Source organism: Gopherus evgoodei, chromosome 9 (assembly GCF_007399415.2).
Source record: "Gopherus evgoodei ecotype Sinaloan lineage chromosome 9, rGopEvg1_v1.p, whole genome shotgun sequence".
NCBI classification, from domain to species: domain Eukaryota; kingdom Metazoa; phylum Chordata; order Testudines; family Testudinidae; genus Gopherus; species Gopherus evgoodei.
In genome coordinates this window covers 89,331,084-89,353,193 of record NC_044330.1, presented here as the reverse complement: position 1 = coordinate 89,353,193, position 22,110 = coordinate 89,331,084, and the positions used below count along the sequence as shown (strand labels likewise).

General features: G+C 45.5%; 1 long non-coding RNA gene across 1 annotated transcript; it reads left to right on the top strand.

The window, feature by feature from the left end:
* The first annotated feature begins 317 nt into the window (after window positions 1–317).
* LOC115657968 lies at window positions 318–18,203 on the top strand. The gene is made up of 3 exons (XR_004002101.1): window positions 318–426; window positions 16,910–17,020; window positions 17,907–18,203. It is a non-coding gene; the product is annotated as an uncharacterized LOC115657968 (long non-coding RNA).
* Window positions 18,204–22,110: the final 3,907 nt, after the last annotated feature.

Below are 22,110 nucleotides of genomic sequence, written 5' to 3'. Positions count from 1 at the left end.
GATAAGTATGGTGACCTATTAAACACACATACACACACACAAAAAGTGCCAGTGAAATGTTTAAAGTTAACTGAGAACAGACCTTTCCTGGAATCCATCCTTGACCTCCCAAAACATATGGTTTCATTTTTCCCCCTTAAAAAAAAATAAAAGAAAAAAAAAAGGCAGATCATGTGTTGCCAATAGATTCGTTTGATATATTCCCAGGCAATCAAAAACAAGACGGCTGCCAAGAGGTAGGTCTAGTGAGTTTACTCTGAAAGAATTTATCATGTTACACAGAATCAATGAGCCATTTACAGCACTGTGTGTCGCTATGTAAGGGCCAGTGCCAGTGCAACCATTTAGGCAAACTGGGCGGCCACCTAGGGCGCCTAGTGGTTGGGGGCGCCTAAAAGCCCACTCAGGCGAGGAGGTGGAGTGGAGGTGAGCTGGGCGTGGGGGCACGCGGGGAGGGCTACCCGCACTAACGAGGGGGGGCGCACAGGGGAACAACTCCCTGCCCCAGCTCACCTCCGCTCTGCCTCCTCCGCTGAGCACACAGCCCAGCTCTAAGTCTCCTCCAATCAGCGCCACAAGCCTGGGCGGGAAGGCGAATTAGAGCAGCACCGACATGCTCAGTGGAGGAGGCGGAGCCGAGATGAACTGGGGCGGGCTACTCAGGCAGGGTTAGCTTCCGCGGGGGGAGGTCTCCCGGGCAGGGTTAGCTGCCGGGGGCGGGAGGGGAAAGGGGGAAGTTTCCCCAGGCAGGGTTAGCTGCCGGGAGTGGGGGAGGAAGGGGGCAAGTCTCCCCAGGCAGGGTTAGTTGCCGTGGGGGGACGGGGACAGAGGGGTTAGCTGTTGCCATGGGGGTGGGTAGCTGCTGAGGGGGGTGCTCCCCGGGTGGGAGGCTGAGTTAGCTGCCGTGGGGGGGGGCTTAGCCGGGGGGGTGCAAGGTGGAAGTTTCGCCTAGGGCACGAAATTTCCTTGCACTGGCCCTGGTCAGGGCTGTAGTCCCAGCAAGGTCACCTGTCACAAGCTGCCTGTGAATCTATTAGTTGCCGCTCCACCAACAAGGACAGCCGCTTGTAGCTGCCGGTGATACGGGTTCGGGGTCACCTCCGTGCAGATTGCAGACAAAGGGACAACCAGATACCGGTGGCTCGGGATGCTCACCCCATGCTGTATATGTTGGGCTAACTTCAGTTTTCAGCTACACTGCTGTGAATCCTAAGTAACTTCACTGAGAGCAGAATCTGGCCTGCTGTTTCTTCATCATTTTGACCCCCAGGATATGCAGCACCTCCATCCCACCTCACAGAAGCCCCTGTCAGGGCAAGCAGTGCCTCTTCCTGAGATACTTCTGCTAGTCTCCTGTCAGAATATATTGTCAGAGACGCAACTTCTAATGCACTGCTGAATCTGGGTTAAGCAAGATCTGAATCCGGTCAGCTCTTGCTTAACTCTGTTCTCATGGACACCAATGGGAGTTTGACAGGGCCACCCAGGGCAGGATTGGGGCAAGAGGGGCAATTTGTCCCAGACCCCGCAGGGGCCCCCACAAGAATATAGTATTCTATAGTATTGCAACTTTTTTTTAATAGAAGAGGCCCGCGAAATTGCTTTGCCCCAGACCCCCTGAATCCTCTGGCCAGCCCTGGAGTTTGATATTAAAAGCAAATGCAAATAGATGAAACTATCCAGATTTTGTCAAGGATACTATACTCCCACACAGCTGCCAATTGGACCAGGTGTGTACTATCTGCTACTCTCGGGAGAAAGTACGTGTGCAGGGGAAACCAGGCTATAGCATTTATAACTGAATGAGTACTAGCTAGTGCATAGTCTATAAGGGCCTGAGCTGGTCTGCATCCTGGAATCCTCTGTACATCTGAACTCCAGGGCACTTCTGCACACAGACCCCCTGGAGAAATGGACCTCATGAGCAGCATTTGGGAAGATATTCAGAGGGAGAGAGAAATGAATAGCCTATAAGGGAAATGGCTTTTTGTATATCCATAGGATTGTACTCTGACTGGGCTCACCATTTGCTTTACAGTTTCTCTCTGCAAGGCATTGTCAGGTTCGTTCAAATACTCGGCATTTCTTTCTTGTGGCACCTTTTAGCCAAGGATCTGGAAACATTTTCCTAATGCTAATTAAGCCGTGCAACGTTCCTGAGAGGTAGGGATGAAAGTGTGTTTAGGACACAATCAATCTAGAGTGACTGGCAGCAAGCTGTAGGTCAGGATCTAAATAAGTCTAACACCAAATGAATGTCTCTTTCAGAGTAGTCTATTATACCAAAGAGCTTTGAAAGAAACAGACTGATTTGGGGAAGGCCTCTGTTTATCTGAATGCTTGCTTCAGTCTAAACTATTCCTCACCATGCCCCCTCTCCCCAGCTGTTGCAATTGTGTTTGCGGTAAAGGATATCATAACATCCATATCTCAGCCACATAAACTTCATGGCAGTTAGTGAGGACAGAACACTGGACCTTGCCACTTGAGCTGACTGAGGATCTCTGTTCGCGGCAACAGAATTTCACTTTTGTGTCTTTTGTGGGACCACCACAAGCACATAAGAGGGTCACCACACTAACTATGCAAGCCTGACACTGAAGGACAGTGATTCTTTTCCTAACAGTAATCAACTGAGGGACATGTGCCTCCTTCTGTGAAATGTGCAGCAAACCTGCGAGCCTCTATTTTGCAAAGGAGGAGTTTCTATCTTTAAGGCCCTGGACGATGTGCATGGAGATAGTTTCCTGTTGCTGAAATGTTCTATTAAAGTGGAACCCTTTTCTTTCCTGAGTTGCCTAAGAAAAAGCTAGCAACATTTCAGGGTGGATAGAAGATATGTGGTCTATCTAAGACCCCTTCTCCATCGAGTCTTTGTCCCTTGCAATTCCCTTGCCCCCACCAAATGAGATTATCTTCTCAGTCAAATCTTGGTCTTGGAGCAAAACCAGGATGGCTTCAGATCTGCATGGGGGCTGAATTGATGGCTTTCCTTTTAAAGACAATACTTCTGTTATGTACCAGCTCATTTTCCTCCTTTAAAATGTCCATTTCAGTCTCAGGCTGTTAATAGACATCTGACCGTCAGTTCATATTGCCAAGTATTTGCTTTTATTTCTGCCTTCTGATAACATTTTAAAATTCCTGACGAGATAAACAAGAGGATTAACTAAGTGATAAAAAAATGAAAACCTGTGATAAGGCATGAGAGGAGCAGCAACTCGAGCTAGGGAATGTAAATGTTTGTAAAACCTGTTCTCAACTAGAGAGAGTTACAAGAAAGACTCAGCCCTGTATTCTCTGTCATGCTATTTACAGAAAACGGTTCGCTGGTCTGCTATCAAGGTGCTCCCCAGTCATGATCGCAAAGAGACAGCCAGGCATCAAGGGTAGTTCAAGCAATTCTCTCAAAACCATTTGACCTCCCGCCCCCACCCCCAGCGAGGCTGGAAAGCCCAACATTCAGCGCCCTTCTCTTTACAACTCCCCACATAAAGCCCTGGTGGAAGTGAGGGTTGGAAATTGTTAAAAAAATAGTGGGTGCAGGCTTCCTATTAAATAAATAGCGGAGGAAACCTACCTGCGTTCCCGTTTCACTGACATTTTCCAGTTTATTCTCTGCATCCTACATGACTTTTTTTTCAGAAGCTGCAACTTCAGTTCTATCATGAGCTCCTTTACTTCCTCCTCTCTCCTGTCCCTTTAAGGTTGTTTTGTGTGTATGTAACTGCCACCATTGAACTGGGTGAAAACCACTTGACTTCTTCATGCTGGATGTCTGATAACACAGAGTATTTCAGAATAAATAGAACAAACTGGAATAGCCTCTTCAGTGAACTTAAGCCTGATCTACCCTTAAAAGTCTTTCTGGCATAGTTATGGTGGTTGGGTGTGATTTTTTGCCAATGTAGCTGCATTATCAAACGCTTTAGGATAGATGCAATTATACCAGCAAAAAATGCTTTGGTTAGTCTAGCTTATTTCACCCAGGGAAAGCTATACTGGCAAAGGGACTTGTATCCCAGTATAAGCTGTGTCTATACTGGGAAGGTTTGATGATCTACCAGGAAACCTTTCAAGTGTAGGTGAGGCCTTAATGTCATTAGGATGCTAACCCAGAATTTTTGGCTTCTTGGGTAACATACGTGTGTGTGTGCTTCTTCGAGCAGGTCCTCTGCCTGCACATAGTCTATGTAAAAAAGAGGAGTACTGTGGCACCTTAGGGCTACAGCTCACTTCTTCGGATGCAGCCCACGAAAGCTTATGCTGAAATAAATGTGTTAGTCTCTAAGGTGCCACAAGTACTCCTGTTCTCTTTGCGGACACAGACTAACGCAGCTGCTACTCTGAAAAATAGTCTATGTAGTTATACCAGAGACCAGTATAGTTTGAAATATTTTAAACTGTACCAGTAAGAGGTTCGCATGGTTTTTAGCCACATACTAGAGCAGCATGGTCCACTGGAAAGCACCCTGTCTGGCCTTGGACAAGTCACTTAACCTCTCTGTGCCCATATAAGGTGAACTGTATTTGCTCTTGCATTTTTTTCTCCATATATACTTTATATGGGCTTCTTTATTAACACGCACAAGTGAAAACTCTAGTCCTTTGGTGCCTAGCAGAGTAGATGTCTCAGTTTTCCCAACAATTCATTAACAGGTGTTTGTTTTGGGTAGGCAAACTTCTTCCCAAGACATTATCCATCCACACACACAATTATAGATAATGCCACAGGTCATCTCTGCTCAACCCTCGTTTTGGTTGAAGGTGCAAACTGTTTAGTAGCTCACTCAAAGTCTGACAGCTTTATAATTCCTTTCTGCAGCCACCTGTCCAAAATTATTAGCTACCCAGTTATCTTTACTGAGGGTTTTCCCTATATATGTCCCTGAACTTTTTCCTCTAGTGCAAATTGATTTTACAATGTTCTCCACACAACATTTTCCACACAGAAATGACAACAGGATTAAAGTGTAAAGCTTTATGCAATTTAAATAAACACCCTGCTAAGGTGTATGTCACTGGTAACATACTATTTTGACAGTACATTTCCCCGGGGCATTAATGTTCTAGCTTTTAATTAAAAGACTAGATCTGTGTCATATTCAAAGTCTTTCGATGTACATTTGTTGTTTCAAGCCTCATTTGTTTAGTCGTTATGTAATCTGGTTCATTTTAGTCTGAAATTTTTGTTTTGTTTCTTTTGTAGAATATCCATTTGTAGCATTTGAGAACTAGTGATGCTCCTACAATCTTTATAACATTACCCCTGCCCTGTAAGTTTAACATCTAGTGGGGGTCATACCTCTGTAATTCATCAGATAATTTGTTTTTATAGAGGTATTTTAGCCTCGAGTTGTCTTTGACATTATTTTTGTTTTCATACTTTGTTTATTCTGATTCCAAAATATTTCATTTCTTTTCGGAACCAGCAAAATGTCATTCTTTAATGCCTGAAGCCAGCCAGCCAGTAAGTAGCGGTAGGACCCGCTAACTTAGTCCTTTTCACCTTATACCCTCGTATATTGCTAAACTCTGCTACTATTGCTAGTGTTTTTGGTATCAAACAGCAGGATTTTGGATTAGGAACAAACTGTTATCCACATATTCCATAGTTATTTTCCGGCATCCTAAGGCTTTCAGGGGTTTTTAAAATCTCTTTATTGCCACTGATAGTAATTCTAAAGCTAAAGAAAACAGAATCAGACCTGAAAGGCAGGCTTGCATAGTACCTTCCACAAAGGGCAGGTTTTCAGACGTGAATTTCCTGGAAGGCCGTTAAATTAGCCCCTCTGCAGAGAAGCAAGAGCAAGGTTTTTGCATCATTTTAAGTCCCACTTAAGACCTCAAAATTAAGGCTGAAGAAGGATAAAAGTGACACATAGGCCTTGTGCAAACTCTCTGCCCAGACTTGAATTTCACCCAGAGGCTTGATTCATGTGTTGTCTTATTTATTTGGTAACTCTTTAGTTCTGTACACAGTCATCAGTGGCAAATATCAACAGTTCCCTATGATGAAAGCCAAAGCAACACCATGAGATTATTTAACATGGTCTTTTGCCATGACATTGCTGGGAATAGGGAAGCGAGGAAAAGAGTTGAGAAGGGTGCAGGAGTAATGAAAATACAGAATTTTTCATCTTCAGGATGTTGATTTAAATCCCAGGGAGGTAGGCAGTGACTAAGGGCATGTTCAAACTTACAGCGCTGCAGTTGTACCGTTGTACAGCTGCAGCACGTGTGGTGAAGATGCTCTATGCTGACATTGAATAGAAAACCACCCCTGTGAGCAGCAGAAGCTATGGCGGTGAGACAGCTTCTATGCACACTGGCTCTTATGGCAGCGTCATCTGGCGCTTGGGGGGTTGAATATTCACACCCCTGAATGATATAGGTTTTGCCAGCATAAGTGGTAGTGTAGACATTGCCTAAGGAGTCCGAACACCTTTTGGATGAAGTTAGTCCATTTCCTAGTGTCCACCACACAATGCGCACTGAACTACAGCTCAATTGAAAGTCCCACTGTGATCCAATTCTTGGCTGCTCTTGTGCCACAAAGGACCCCAACAATGACCAGATCCCCTAGCAGGAACTTCCCAGCAACAGAAGGGCTCACCACACTGACAGAAGGTAGTATAATACCCCTATTCCCTTCACAGTCCCTGACATAGGGATGTGCCAGAAGTATAGCCAGTTGCAGAAAGCCCTGTCCTATCTGGGCTGCAAACCAGCCCACCAGCTTAGGTTGGAGCAGCTCCTAGAGCTATTAACCTATATTACCGGCCATGCCAGCCCCTACTCCATAAATCCACTTTTGCCCCTTGCTTCTCCTGGGCTATACCTCCTGACTTCACATCAAGAGGTGATTCCACCAGATCATGGGTAGGCTGAGACATGTAAGCATGCACTACCACTCTCTTACTTGTGAGAGTAAACAGAGATCTTCAGACTCCAGCAGAACCAGATTGGCCCCTTTGACCAGAATTAAATTCACACAGGAAAAAAGTTAAAGAAAAAAAGTTATGTGAAGCTAACATTACAAGCTGAAACCTTGCTGTAGGTTGAATTAACACTTCATTAAAATTAATAGGTGTGAGCTCATCCTTCAGTTAAAAGAACTGTAATGATAAACCTCTATCTAAGACCAAAAAAGAGCATGTGAACCCACCCAGGAGCTTTTACTGGGTATTGTTTGGGGTAGAGGGTGTATGTGGGAAGAAGGGAACAGACAAAAATCTGGGAAAGATATACACAGCGAGAAAGAGAGTATGCACACACCTACCTGCCTGCCTGACCCTGGAAGAAACCTGGGGGGAGGTTTTGAGTCTAGAATGCAGGCTGACAAAAGTGCTCTTGGTGTTAGGAGAAAAAGCAGCAGTTTCCTGTATTTGATTCCTTCTACTTTTTAGAGACAAAAGATTTCCAACTGTCTTTGTAAATAAACCAAACAGCAGCCAAGACATACCTGACTGTCAACTATTTTTCCTCCTAACTGAAACAACTTACTAGACCCCAATATTTTGGCTAGCCGCTCGAGACAAAGGGGTGACAAGACAGACAGTAATAGCCCACAGCACTGTAAATTGAATCGTCATATATTTCTTTTACAACTCTGTAGTTTAAAAGAAATAGGTGACCACAAATCTAAAAATATGAAAAACCAGCCAGGAAATCTGGCTGCAAATGTTGGAAAACGCATTTCTAAGTGAAAATGACTCACTTGGTTTTGCTCTCATGAGGAGTTAGGATAGAGAAGGGTTAAAGGCATCTGGGGACTCAGGAATACAGACCTGGCATTCCCATTTCACCTGAAACAAGCACTCAAGGGTTTACACACTGAAGTAAAAATAGGAAAGATTTAGGATATCGTTCATCTTCAAGGAAGGGGAAACTTCTGAACACAAGAGGAAACAGGCCCCTTGCACACGGTGGGAGACCTGTTCTTTACAAGCAACGAATTAATTCTTGTTATGGATGAGCGGTCAGGAAGGATGTGAGAATTAAGTCTTCTGTTTACAGCCTAGATGATCTTCCCTGCCCTGCTGTGGCAACATACCATTAGACAGACATATCCTGGAGCACCGTTAACCCTGCTCTGGGGCCTGATCCCAGAAGATGCTGAACTCCCGCTCACAGAGACAGCAGTGAGAGCGGAGAGCATTCAGGGCTAGGGTTACAAATGGAGCTAGGTGCCTAGAAGATGAAGCTAGGCATTTAGTGGGATTTTTCAAAATGCTTAAGCAGTTTAGGCACCTAAGCCCCATTGAAAATCAAACCCTCAGTACCTTGCAGGCCTAAACTCCTAATAATCAAGCCATGCCAAGGAATTAGGCCCTGTCATATTTAGTATGGGATACTTAAGACATGGCAAATTAAGATTTCATTTTGGATCTGTTCATATTTCAGGGGTGGTGTTAGCTTGTTTTCACATATGAAGCAAACTAGATGCTTTTGGTTTTGTGCTGTATATTAAAGAGTGGGCCAGATTTCGATTTCAATTAGACTGAAGTAACTCTGAGTTACTCTGGATTTACACTCATATAAATGAAATCAGAAACTAGCCCAATGTGTATATATAGAAGCAAAAGAGGTCTCCTTCTGTGAGACTTTCCAAAGTTCCTTACAACAATTCCTAATCTCTGGCCCTTCCTGGAGTTAGCACTAATTTTTATTTTTAAGCATTCCCTGTTTAGGTTCCATCGTTGTTGCATGTCTCAGTTTGCTCTTATTGCTTTACAGTATACATTTATTTAGTCTAATTTTCCACTGGTGTGTAATCTGCATTTGACAGTCATGCAATTTCCTTTCAATTATTTAAATAAATATGTTTAGATGCAAACATTTTAATGAGTCCCAAATTTCCATGTGTGCAGTTGTAAACATTCTGGCATCTCTGTGCACAAAAACTCTACCCAAGGAAACAATCCAGATGAGGGCAGAGGCTTCTGTAAACGTGCACTGGTATCTGTTAAATGCAGAGAACTTGCACCCAGATCGTCTCCCTCTCCCTCTCTCTGAGAAACCCACAGTATACAGAGACAACACAATTACATCACTCAGGACTTTTCCCCATGTTTGGCACAACAAAGAATAAACTGTGCTATTCTCAATCACATCATATGGGCCCAGGCCAACTTCTGTTCAACAACAGAAAGACTCCAGTTTACTTCAGTGCAAGTAAGACCAGGCCCTAAAGACCTGTGATAGAGTAAGCTGCCCCACAGAGTGCAAATTCACAAATTGTCTCAAACTTCCTTACTGAGTTATATGCAAAGTCTCAAGGAGAAGATACAAAAAGAAAACGCAACTCAACTCCATGGTGCACACTACAAAGCTGCTTCTTCCATCTTCCAATTGTCTTTATCTCAAAAAGTAGAAAAGTTGGACATTCCTACCTTAAGACTATGCTTTTGGCAGGACTTCCTCCAGAAGCAGGAGAAACCAATACTTGCACATGGCTGTTGGACTCCATTTAGGTCATGCAATAGTGAGGCAGGTAACCGCTGCTGTTCCTACCTTAGTACAGCACCATCAGGTGTTAAGGCTGCAGTATTGCAAAGAAGGAAACAGTGCAGCTTCCCATTGAAGAGGGGATTCGTGCTACTAGGTGGTTAATTTGCTTTAATCCTGGTTTGTCTGTATGTGACTTGTTAGTGATGGACCCTTGTTCCCTCCTGGGCAGAGGAATTAGGGTGGGAAGATGTTTTAATGGAAGAAAAAGTCATTAATAAAAGAGCGCGAGAGAGAGAAAATGAAATAAGCCTGCATGGAGAAGTGGAAAGGGTTGATTGGCTAAAACCAGTAAAGGGTGGAGCCCAGGGATTATAAAACTGATCTCTAGCTCCAGAAACTCAATCCAGGTCAGGACTTGGAGTCAGTTAGAGATGGGCTCAGAGGTTTCAACCAGATGCCTTTTTGCCCTGAAAAGCAGGTTTTATGAAGGGAAAATTATTCCATGAGACTGTTATCACTGGACCGTTGTCAGTCAAACTCTGTCTCACATACACTGATATCAACAGACAGTACATGTCACTGAGAAGCCCAGTTAGACCCTCCTTAAAATGGGTTGGATACCAGAACAAACAAGGGCTAAAATTCAACAAACAGACTTTCCAGCATCCATCTACTCTTTCCTTAATCCTTGAGGGGGGTCATACATATTTTTACTGTGTATTCTTACTAAGTCAATAAAGCTATAACAATGTAAATGTAGAGCAACAGTTATGGGCCCAAATATTATTGCAAAGTACACATTTCCTCTGCTGGCTCAGGTTGGATAGTTTGGCACGGAAGGCCAATGGGGGGGATATTAGCATGAGCTTGACTGTACACAATAGAAGGGGCTTGTCTACAGGAAGAGAGGAAGAATAAGAATCATTCACTTCTGAGTTCTAATCCCAGATCTGCTGCTGATGTGCCTTGGCCAATTCACTTCAACTCTCTGTGACTCAGCTTCCTAGCTGCCACATAGGGATGATTAAATTTACCAGAATAGAGAGGTGGTGGAAGGCTTAATTTGCAAAATGCTAATGTTGTTACATGGTACATGTTTACACTACTCCTCAATGAATTCCGCAAAGAGTGAAAGCCCATAATAATACAAGTAACTCCACTGCCTTCAAACTCATTTTAGAAAGTTAACAGAGGGTTTTGTTTATTACGTAACTAATCCTCTCTGCTGTATTTTTCATCTGCTGGTGCTGTATCTGTACTTGTGCTAGCCGGGAAAGGGAAAGGGAAGGGGGGTGGGAGACAACACACACACAGAGGATGTCAAGCCTATTTTCCACTGAGCTACTTTTGCCAAGAAGTGACATTGTTGGAGCATCCAGCCAAAAATGACTGGGCTAACTGTAATCAAGTGATCTTTAAATAACTCCTGACAGATTTTTTTTTTTTAATGAGAAGTCTTCTACATCTGATTAAACTATACTGCAAAGGGGGACTCATAACCTTTCCAGTTTCCTGGCCTCAGTCAGGGCTGTGTTGCAATTACCAAACATTGCACTGCAGTTTTTAAGCTTAAAGAGACATGTGTTTCAAACTCCAATTCCCTTTGCACTCACTCAACAGTCTCTTTCCACAGTTCTGTGATTTCCTCATGGAAATCAACCAAACTGGTAAAGTAAATATTTCCATCTAAAAAAACTCTTCATGAAAACTGCAGGTGGTTCAGTTCTGTTGTTCTCATTTGTACACTGGCGAGGTAGAGGTAGAATTAATTGAATTGAAATTTAATATAACAACAACATCAGATACAGGAGGTACTGGGTCCAATTCTGGTCACCACATTTTAAGAAAGGAAGACACATTAGCCAGTCATGTGATAGAGAATCCTGCATTGAACAGAGCATTTTGGCAGGAGCAAACACGTGGAGCAGGCCCCATTTGATATAATGCAAGGAAGAAAAAAAGTTTCAGAAAGATGGGACCAAGCTGGAAAGAATCCAGAGGAGCCCAACAAAAATGCTAAGGGGTTTAGAAAATGTGACATAGGAGGAAAGATTGAAAGAACTGGGCATGTTTAATTTAACGAAGAGAAGACTGCGGGGAGGGACATGAGAAGTTCAGGACTGTTATACAGAGAACAGGGACCAGTGTTCTCCATGTCCGCCAAGGGTAGAACACATAGGCGCTGACCCCATGGGTGCTCCGGGGTTGGCGCACCCACAGGAAAAAAATGGTGGGTGCAGAGCACCCCACCAGCAACCTCCCCCATCAACGCCTCTCTCTCCCCCCAGTGCCTCCTGCCCACCGATGGACCCCACCAATAAGCACCTCCTCCTCCCTCCCAGAGCCTCCCATGGATCAGCTATTTTGAGGCGTCAAGAGGCACTGGGGGGAGGAGGGGAGAGTGAGGGCGCAGCGTGCTTGGGGGAGGGGGTGGAACTGGATGGGGAAGAGGCGGGGCAGGGAAGAAGCAAGGTGGAGGTGGGGCAATGGAGGAAGGGGAAAATGAGGGCAGGGCCTTGGCGGAGCACCCCCCAGCAGCTTAGAAAATTGGCACCTATGGTAGAACAAGAAATAATTGGCTTAGTTTGCAGCAAAGAAGATTTATGATAGATATTAGGAGAGCTTTCTGACTCTAAGGCGAGTTAAGCACTGGAACAGGTTAGCGAGGGAGGTTATGAACTCCCCATGATTAGTAGGTTTTAAGAACAGCTTAGACAAACATCTGTCAGGAGTGGTCTAGGTACATGTAATCCTCCCTTAGTGTGGGGGGTGGCCTAGATGAGCTCTCAAGGACCCTTCCAGGCCTACTTTTCTGTAACACTAAGTTGCGTGTGCCCGCGTGTGGGTGCACACCTGCCCAAGCAGGAACAGCCCTAGGCACTTTTTCTGGCATCCTCCCAAAGCAGCCAAGCAAACAAAACAAAAAAGCCCAAACGTGGACAAGTAACACAGCCCTACGGCACTCCCAGAGGCTGGTACCCAGGGCACCGGTCCTGGTCACCCACACCTAGAACTGGTGCAGTGCATGTGATAGCTGTGTCCAGTCCATCCAAAGATCTCACAGCACTTCAAACATTAGTCATCAGACCTCAGAACACCCACCTACATTTTACTAATGAAGAAACTGAGGCACAAAAGAGGTTAGTTAACTCATCCAACGAGAGTTAGTGTAAACCCCCCTAACCAGAACACAGGAGTCCTGATTACCAAGCCTATGCTCCAACCACTAGGTAACACTGCTTAAGCTTGACCAAGGTTGACCTTTTTTGACATTTGCTTCAGAAGGGAACAAACCACGCCCTTGGGTTCCTTGTTCCTGCTGCTTTGGATAAAGTCAGAAAGTTAGGCAATGATTTGGCAAGTAATCCCCATAAAACATCTCTTCCTTTGACATGCAGAAGAAAAGGACATAAAACTTTGGCAGTTTCATTTGCTACTCACAACAGAATCAAGTTTCAGGATTCATCTAAATCTTCTGCTACATGTAGAGGATCATGGTTCTTCCATAAACCAGAGGGGGAAGTACCTTATAAAGAGACAGTACAGCCACTTCTGCGGCGACATCAGTATCTGAAGATGGTATCATGCAATACTCATTCATTACCAGTTGTTGGGAAAATGACTTTTGACTGAAGAACTGGAAAGGTTGAATGTTGATGTATATGCCATGCAGGAGACTTGGTCGAATCTGAACACCGAGAGCACAGCTTTGACTCATAGCGGTGAAATCTTTCAGTTGTTGTATGCCTACGATACATCTAATGGGCACACTAGTGTTGCTTTGGTTTTGTCCCTGCAGGCACAAAATGCACTACCGATTTGGCAGGCTTATTCCCCACTTCTGAGAGCTGCCATTTTCAGTCTGAAGGTTGGACATATGGTAGATATTAATGCACATGCTCCATGTGATGCCAGGCCTCAGGCTGGAAAAGATGTTTATTATGCCATCTTAAAGATGACATTGTATCTAGTATATCACCCCAACTTCATATTGTCATTTTAGGACATATGAATGAGAGAATGGCCAGGATAAAACTGAATTTGAATTGGTATTCAGATCACACTGTTTACCAAAAGAGAGCAGAAAATGGACGTATTAATAGATTCTGCTACCATACATGAACTATTTTTAATGGCTACCTGGTTTCTGAATGGGAAATGCCATAAATATACATTCTGATATCTACCAGGTGATGGTGCAACATTGGACAACACTCTAGTTCAGAAACCCTTGACTAAACTCATCCAGGATGTACATGTATTTAGGAGTGCTGATCTTGCTCTGGAACCTGATCATCGATTCCTAATAGCAACAATTATGTTCTGTTTAATAAAGTTCTAGAGACAGGTATTTACTATATCAAAACACTTCAATATTGATAAACTTATTGATGAAGCAATTGCTCATAATTACATGGTAGTAATTTCCAACAAATATTCTATAATGCGTGACCAGCTATCTACATCGAAGGAGAGTGGACTTTATTTATGCATTCCATCACAGAGATTGCTGGAGAACAACTGGGACTAAGGGACAAATAAAAAAGCGTTTGGATTACAGATGATACTATCAAATTATGAGAGAGGGAAAAAAGGAGGTGTGATGTAGAATGGATGCATAGAGTTGAGTCAGTGAAGAGAGGCAGAAATGGGCAGTAGAGGAAAATAAATGTCTTGAACAACCAGTCAATAGAGTGTTGGAATGATCATAATCAACAGTTGAATAGTGTGGCACCACGTATTGAGGAAGCCTCTGAAAGACATGACCAGAAATGTGTATTTGAGATTTTGAAGAGCCTAATTAGATGTCCATTTTCGCAGCTTCTAACAGTTAAGGACAGAAAATGGAAAATCCTGCCAGGATATTGATGCACAACTTAACTGCTGTCATGAGCATTTTTGTGAATTAATGAACAAGTACCCACCAAGGTGTAAACTACAACTTAATCCAAAAATGAATCCAGCAGAAATCAGGCAGATGACATTAGAGGAAGTGATGCTTGAGGTCAAACAGTTACGAAATGATAAAAAGACAGACAGTTACCTTTTCCATAATTGGAGTTCTTCGATATGTGTTGCTCATGTCTATTCCACAACAGGTGTGCATGCTCGCCATGTGCATCAGTGCTGGAAGCTTTTCCCCCTAGCAGTACCTGTAGGGGAGCGCCCTACTGACCCCTGGAGTGGTACCTCCATGGCGCGGTATAAGGGGCGCTCCCCGCATCCTCAGTTCCTTCTTGCCAGACACCTCTAACATGGGGGAATGAGGGCAGGATGCGGAATAGACATGAGCAACACATCTCGAAGACACTAGTTACAGAAAAGGTAACTGTCTTTTCTTCTTCGAGTGATTGCTCATGTGTATTCCACAATAAGTGATTCCAAGCTATATCTGTTGGAGGTGGGTAGGAGTTCACAAATTCTTGGGATGGAGCACAGCCCTTCTGAACCCGGCGTCATCCCTAGTCTGGGAGACGATCCATAATGCAAGGTGAACGTGTGAACTGAAGACCACATGGCAGCCCTACAAATGTCCTGAATGGGGACATGGGCCAAAAAGGCAGCTGACGAGGCCTGCACCCGAGTCGAGTGCACCCTCACAATTGATGGCGGAGGGATTCCCGCAAGGTCATAACAGGTACGGATGCATGAAGTGATCCAGTTGGAGAGCCACTGAGTGGAGATTGGCCGACCTTTCATGCACTCGGCCGAGGCGATGAACAGTTTCGAGGACTTTCTAAATGGCTTAGTCCGCTCCTGATAGAAAGCCAGAGCCCGTCTCACATCCAGTGTGTGGAGGCGGCGCTCCTCACTGGACACATGGGGCAGAGGACTGGCAGAAAAATGTCCTGACCCGTGTGATACGTGGAAACCACCTTTGGGAGGAACGAAGGATGTGGGTGGAGCTGGACCTTATCTTTATGAAACACCGTGTACGGGGGGGGCTTGGAGGTCAGGACCTTGAGTTCTGAGACCTCCTTAGCCGATGTGATCGCAACCATGAAGGCCACCTTCCACGAGAGGTGTGACCAGGAACACATGGCTAGCAGCTCAAATGGGGGCCCGTGACACGGGCAACACCAGGTTTAGGTCCCACTGCAGGACAGGGGGCCTAACATACAGGAAGAGACGATCCAACTCCATAAGGAATCAGCCAGTCATAGCATGAGACAATACCATGTGGCCCTGCATCAGCGGATGGAAGGTCAATATGGCCACCAGGTGCACCTTGACTGATGAGGGCGCCAGGCCTTGTGCTCTAAGGTGAAGGAGGCAGTCCAGAATAAGCTGGATCAGGGCGGCCACCGGGGAAACACCCCACTCATCCGCCCATCTGTAAAACCAAGACCACTTTGCAAAGTAGGCTCGGTGCATGGAGGGCAGCCTGCTTTCTAGGAGGACGCTCTGAATCCCTTCCAAGCACGTCTTTTCCTCCCTCTCTAACCATTAAGCAGCCACGCCATGAGGTGGAATGCCGTGAGGTTGGGGTGAAGGAGGCGGCCCTGGTCCTGGGAAGGCATGTCCGAGTGGGAAAGCAGGTCCTGAGCGACCACCAGGCCTGTATGGGTCCCGTACCAATCTGCCTGGGCCATGCCAGAGCAATCAGAAAGACCTGTGCCTTGTCCATCTTTATCTTGTCAATCAGTGGGAACGGGGAAAAGGCATAGAGAAATGGCTTGACCAGGACAGGAGGAAGGCATCGGTGAGAGCGCCCCATCCCAGCCCCCCTGGGGACAGCAATGGCTTTGCCGAGCCATGAACAGGTCCACCTCTGGGCTATACAAAAGTGCCACAACCTGAGGGCTTCATGGCAGAGGGCAGAGGACCAGGCCCCGCCTCAACTGTTGATGTAGAACATTGAGGCCGTGTTGTCTGTAAGGACCCTGACCACGCAGCCCTTCAGGTGCAAGCAGAAGGCCATGCACGCCAGCCATACCCCTCTGAGCTCCTTGATGTTTATATGGCGGGTCAGATCCTGAGCCGACCACAGACCTTGGGTCTGAACGTTCCCCACATGGGCCCCCCATCCCAGGTCCAAGGCATTGGACACCAGTTCCAGCGACGGGTCCCTGCCCCTGAACAGGACCCCTTGCAGCAAGTTTCTTGGGGAGGACCACCACCATAGGGAGGTGATCACCGGTTTGAGCACAGTGAGGACTTTGTCCATCCTGTCTCTGGACTAGGAGAACTCCAAGGCCAACCAGAGCTGGAGGGGCCTCATCCTGAGTCTGGCATAGCGAACCACATACGTGCACACCGACATGTGACCCAAGAGCTGGAGGCACGCTCTGGCTGTTGTCACTGGAAACCTTGTGACCGTGTCGATGAGCCCCTTCAGGATCTCGAACCTGTCCAGTGGGAGGGAGGCCCTGGCCAATGTCATGCCCAGGACCACCCCGATAAACTCTATGCGCTGCACCGGGACTAATGTGGATTTGGTGTCATTTACCAACAGGCCCAGGATAGACAGGAGGAGCACCATGTGATCCCACACCTGCGACAGGGAGCTGCCCTTGACCATCCACTCCTCCAGATAGGGGAAGATCTGGACCCCTCAGCACTTGAGGTAGGCCACCACCACTGACATACATTTTGTGAACACCCTGGGAGCAGTGGACAGGCCAAATGGGAGGACTGTAAATTGGTAGTGTTCCTGCCCCACCATGAAACAGAGGAAGTGTCTGTGCCCCTCGAATATATGAAATGTGGAAGTACACATCCTGCACATAGAGGGCGGCATACCAGTCCCCGGGATCCAGGGAAAGGCTGATGGAGGCCAGAGAGACCATGCGGAACCCGAGCTTCACCATGTATTGGTTCAGGGCTCGCAGGTCCAGGATGGGCCTGAGCCCGCCCCTTGGCCTTCGGGATAAGGAAATAGCAGGAGTAGTACTCTGTGTCTGAACGCCGCTGGCACCACTTCCACCGCTCCTAGGCGAAAGGAGCTGCCCCACCTCCTGCTCGAGCAGGGCCTCATGAGAGGTGTCCCCCAGGAGGTACGGGGATGGAGGGTGGTTGGGTGGGGCAGAGGTAAACCGGAGGGTGTAGCCCTGGGAGATGGTACTGACGACCCATAAGTCCGAGGTCCGCTGCAACCACTCCAGGAGAAAAGCACACAACTGATTGGAGAAGGGAGCTTTATTGTGGGTGGATCCCTGGTATGAAATGGTAAGTCGCCCCCGGGCATCCTGTCAAAACTGACATTTTCCAACCTGTTTGCCCTTGGAAGGCCCAGGCTGGGAGGCAGACCAGGATTGCCTCTGCAGGTGTTTCCTATAGTCCGAAGACTTTTTTATAAGGGGGCTCATATTTAGAGTGGGGGCCTGGGTGGGAGCCTGTTGAGCCTTAAACTTGGTCCTGGCCAGAGCCGGGACATAGAGGCCAAGTGTCTTAAACGTAGTACAGGAATCTTTCAGGCCGTGCAATTTCATGTCCATCTATTCCACAAACAGGGCCTTGCCAGCAAATGGAAGGTCTCCTGCAGGGAGGTCTGTGCCTCACTGGACAGCCCAGACAGCAGGAGCTATGATGCCCTCCTCACGGACACCGCAGAGGCCATAGACCTTGCATCCTTTTCGATGGCATCCAACACTGCCTGCAGGGTAGCTCTGGCAGCTGCTGTACCCTCCTCCACCAGAGCCTTGAACTCCTTCCCATCACACTCCTGGAGGGAGTCCTCAAATTTGGGCTCACAAATTGAATTCATACCACCCCAGGGGGCTTGATGGTTTGCCATCCTTAACTGGAAACTCGAGGACAAATAAACCTTTTTCCTGAATAAGTCCAGCCTCCTTGAGTCTTTGTGTTTTGGAGTAGGAGCTAGTTGGCCCTGCCTCTCCCTGTGCTTCACCAACTCAACTCCCAGGGAGTTGGGCAGGGTGGGTGTATAGGTATCATGCCTCCTGGCAGGCACGAAGTACTTCCATTCTGCCCTCTTAGAGATGTGGGGCAAGGAAGCTGGAGTTTGCCACAAGGGATTTGAAATTTTTGCCATCTTCTTGTGAAGTAGGAGGGCCACCCTGCCTGGCACCGAGTCCGAGGGCTCCTCCACCTCTTTGGCTTCAAAGTTGAGGCTTGATGCCACCATTTTCAACAGTCCCTTGTGGGCCATAGAGTCCTCCTGTGGAACAGATGGAGGAGGGGCCGTAATTGCCTCATCGGGGAGGATGAGGATGGGGGTGCGGTACTCTGCGTACCCACCAATGCCAGAGGTCCCATCACCTGGACACCCTCTGGGTGCAGAACTGGAGATGAATACCCCACTGACTCCTTCTGGGGGGCTGAGATAGGGAGGCCGACAGGATCTCTGAGACTCCGGCCACCGAGCAAGCCACCACCAGGGGCTGCGTTGGGGGCCACAGGGCCCATTAATACCATGGTGCCGGCTAAGGAGCCTGGTGCCACTCCACCTGCTGTGGCACTGGCAGAGCAGGTTGTTCAACCTGACTAGCCTGGTCCATAGACTGACGACTACTGTATAGGACTTGCAAACACTGTTGGCTCCACGAGAGGATACCACATCCCCACTCTTCTCCAGAGGGCCTGTCTATTTCTGAAAATTTTAAGATTTAATTTAATAAAAATCAAGTTTCAGGCTCTTATTTTTAAAAGTAAAAACTTCCAAGGTAAGCAGCAAACTGATGCAATGCTGCCCTACAGTCTGTACTCAGGTTTCACCACAGTTGCCAACTTTCACGTGGTAAATAAGCACCCCAACATTCACAAAAAAAAAAAATCAAGCCAATCTCTAAGAACACCAACACTCTATGTGACTAGATCCCCCCAGTGTGCAGTGTGGGACTGTGGTGGGCCCGCTGTGCACATCTGACTCTCTCTCCTCCCCCCCTTGTCCCTGCTTGCCAGGAGCTGATCAAAATAAAGCAACAAGCTACAAGCCAAACAAGCAACAAGCCACATGCCAAATCTAGCTGACAAGCAAGTCACAAGCCAATTAAGCCAAAAACAAGCCCAATTTCTGCATTTTTTTTCATGGGTTTGGCATGTCTTGATGTCATGGTGATGGATACACACGGACCTATGTAGAACAGATCAACTAGCCAGAAAAACACTCTTTCATCAATATCTTCCCACCTCCCCGAACAAGCTTACCAGCAAATAATATTTCCTGTTTTGCCAAATTTCTGCCCCGTATCCTTGTTGTGCTCCTTCAGACGTGCATAGGAGAAAGGAATAAAAATTCATCCAGAAGAAATAAAAGACAACAACAACATACTACACACTGAGTTTTATTTTCCAGCTCCTGAGCATGGCAACAGAAAAAGAGAATAGTGCAAAAATAATTCTTCTGTTAGGAAACAACTCACCATAAAAGTTACTGGGGAAAGAAAGCAGTTACTTTGCTTAAGAAATGTTCCTTCTACCATTAGGATCTCACAGACCTATCACTGGTGAACTCCTCAGCTTTTTACTAAAATAAATACACAAATAAATAAATGTAGCTTTTTTTAAAAAAAAAAAAAAAGAGGGGGACAAATTATTATAGATTAACAGAAACGCTATTCCTCACTCTCGACATTTGTCTCATCAGTTTTTCCCAAAACTACAGAAGATTACATCATTACTCCCTCCCTCCCACACACAAAAATGTCCCTTTTAAGAGGCCTTTAACCCCTGAAGAGCAAACGGGGCCTCTTGCTGCCATCCGGTTTTATACATTTCTAGGAAGTCAATTCCAGTGCTACAGGATTTATTTTTACATGAAAGCAGCTCAGATTCTACATTAGATAGGGCAGGGGAGGCATTCATGTGCCTATGTAAGTGATTCAAACTACACTGGGATTCTGCGTACTTTAGCAATTGCTTTAAAGCGTCCATTAAAATATAACAAAACAGGCAGTATAATAGTATAATATAATTATGCTTGAAGTCCAATTAAACCTAGGCCAGATATGAAAAGCTCAGTGGAAAGCAATAACATCCCTTTAAAGAATATTGTCACATGTATACTAGCCAATGAATTGTCCAGGTGCTTTATGCTAGCCTTCCATTGCTGTACTGTGTTCAATTAGAGCCCCTTTTCCTGGTAATGGGAGTAATACTTGCCAAAGAAACAACAGAACCCTACATTTTTCCAGTTTCATTCTGCAATGACGGATCTATTTTTCCATTTAAAGGTCCAGCCATTTAAAAACTGAGTAACCAATTAATTTAGAATTTGTTTTTAATTGAAACCCAAATATTTGGCACATCAAGACTCAAAGAGCAAGGAGAGAGAAAACTCACACCAAGCACTTGCCCCAAAAGCGCTTTTCCAAGCAATAATACTGGGAACTGTGCATCCCGGAAGGCCAGAACACATTGGGACAGCTGTATTGTAAGGGTTGCCACATATGGATGTGATAAAACAGATCCGTCAAACAAACTTGCTACGTGGGTACAAACCAGTGCAAGGACAAGAGAGAACCAGACTTCTCTCTGCAACAGCCCTAATCCAATGCTCATTGTAATCAATAGGAGTCTTTCTACACTGTTGTCAGTGGGTCCTGGATAAGGCTCCTGAACTTTAATGAACTTTGGCTACATCCACAATGAGTGGCCAAACTGTGTTATGAACTGGGTTTTGCACCATGTTTAAATGGTGTTTAAAAGGCCACTTGTAAATGCACTGCAGAAAAGCCAGCTGTGCAGAAAGCCATTGCCATTGTCCACGGATTGCACAGCTAAACAAGACAAATGAGCTCGCAAGCAAAGGAGACAGAGACACACCCACCCTTCATTAAAATTTCTATAGTGCTCTGACCAATTGTTTTAATTTAACCTCTGGCTCCCAGATTTGCTGACCCAGTATTATTTAAGAAACTATTGGCAGCTCATGAAGATGAGAAATATCAAGTTCCTCTTCTAAAGATTAACAATGAAAACACATCAACTCCAACAAGCCTGCTGAGACCTACTCACCTCTAGATGATGAGCATTCTTTCCCTTCCAGTGCAAGATAAATGGGGGGAAATAAAGAAATGGAAGTATTCAACTCATACCAAAAGTAAACAAATTAACTTTACATCAGCAGCTTAAAGACAAAGGGCAATCTTTTCAAAAGTAACTTGTGATTTTGGGTGCCCCATTTCAGGCATCCAAAAATGGCCAGATTTTCAAACAGTGAGCCCTTCTCAAATTGGGCAACCAAACTAACCCTAAAATTGTTAGTGCTAGTCAAAATGTTCCAAATTTAAAATTTTCAAGTGGGGAGGGGCAGCGGGAGGCAGAGGAGGGAAAACATTTTTTTGTGAAACATTTTTCAGAAAAAATTGATCCTGTTTTTTCTGACCTGCTATATAATTGGTTGGAAAAATTCACATTTTGCTTTTTTGACCAAAAATTTTTTCAACTAAAAAAGGGACACATTTCTCCCCCCAATTGAAAAAACAGAAGTTTCCCCATGTTTCAACCACATTTTTGGAAATGCGAGCCAGAGATCTGGATTCTCGTCTTACACTGGTTTCAGTGGTGCAAACTCCATTTACTTCAGTGAAGTGATTTCCAATTTACCCCTGTGTAAGTAAGATTAGAATCAGGTCCCAAAGTGAATTGAGCTGAGTTTTAATACACTTCTTCAACAGAAAGAAAATGTTTGTGGTAATTAAAAACAAAAAAAAGCAAACTGATAATAAAAATAAATTTCAAAAACACAGGATC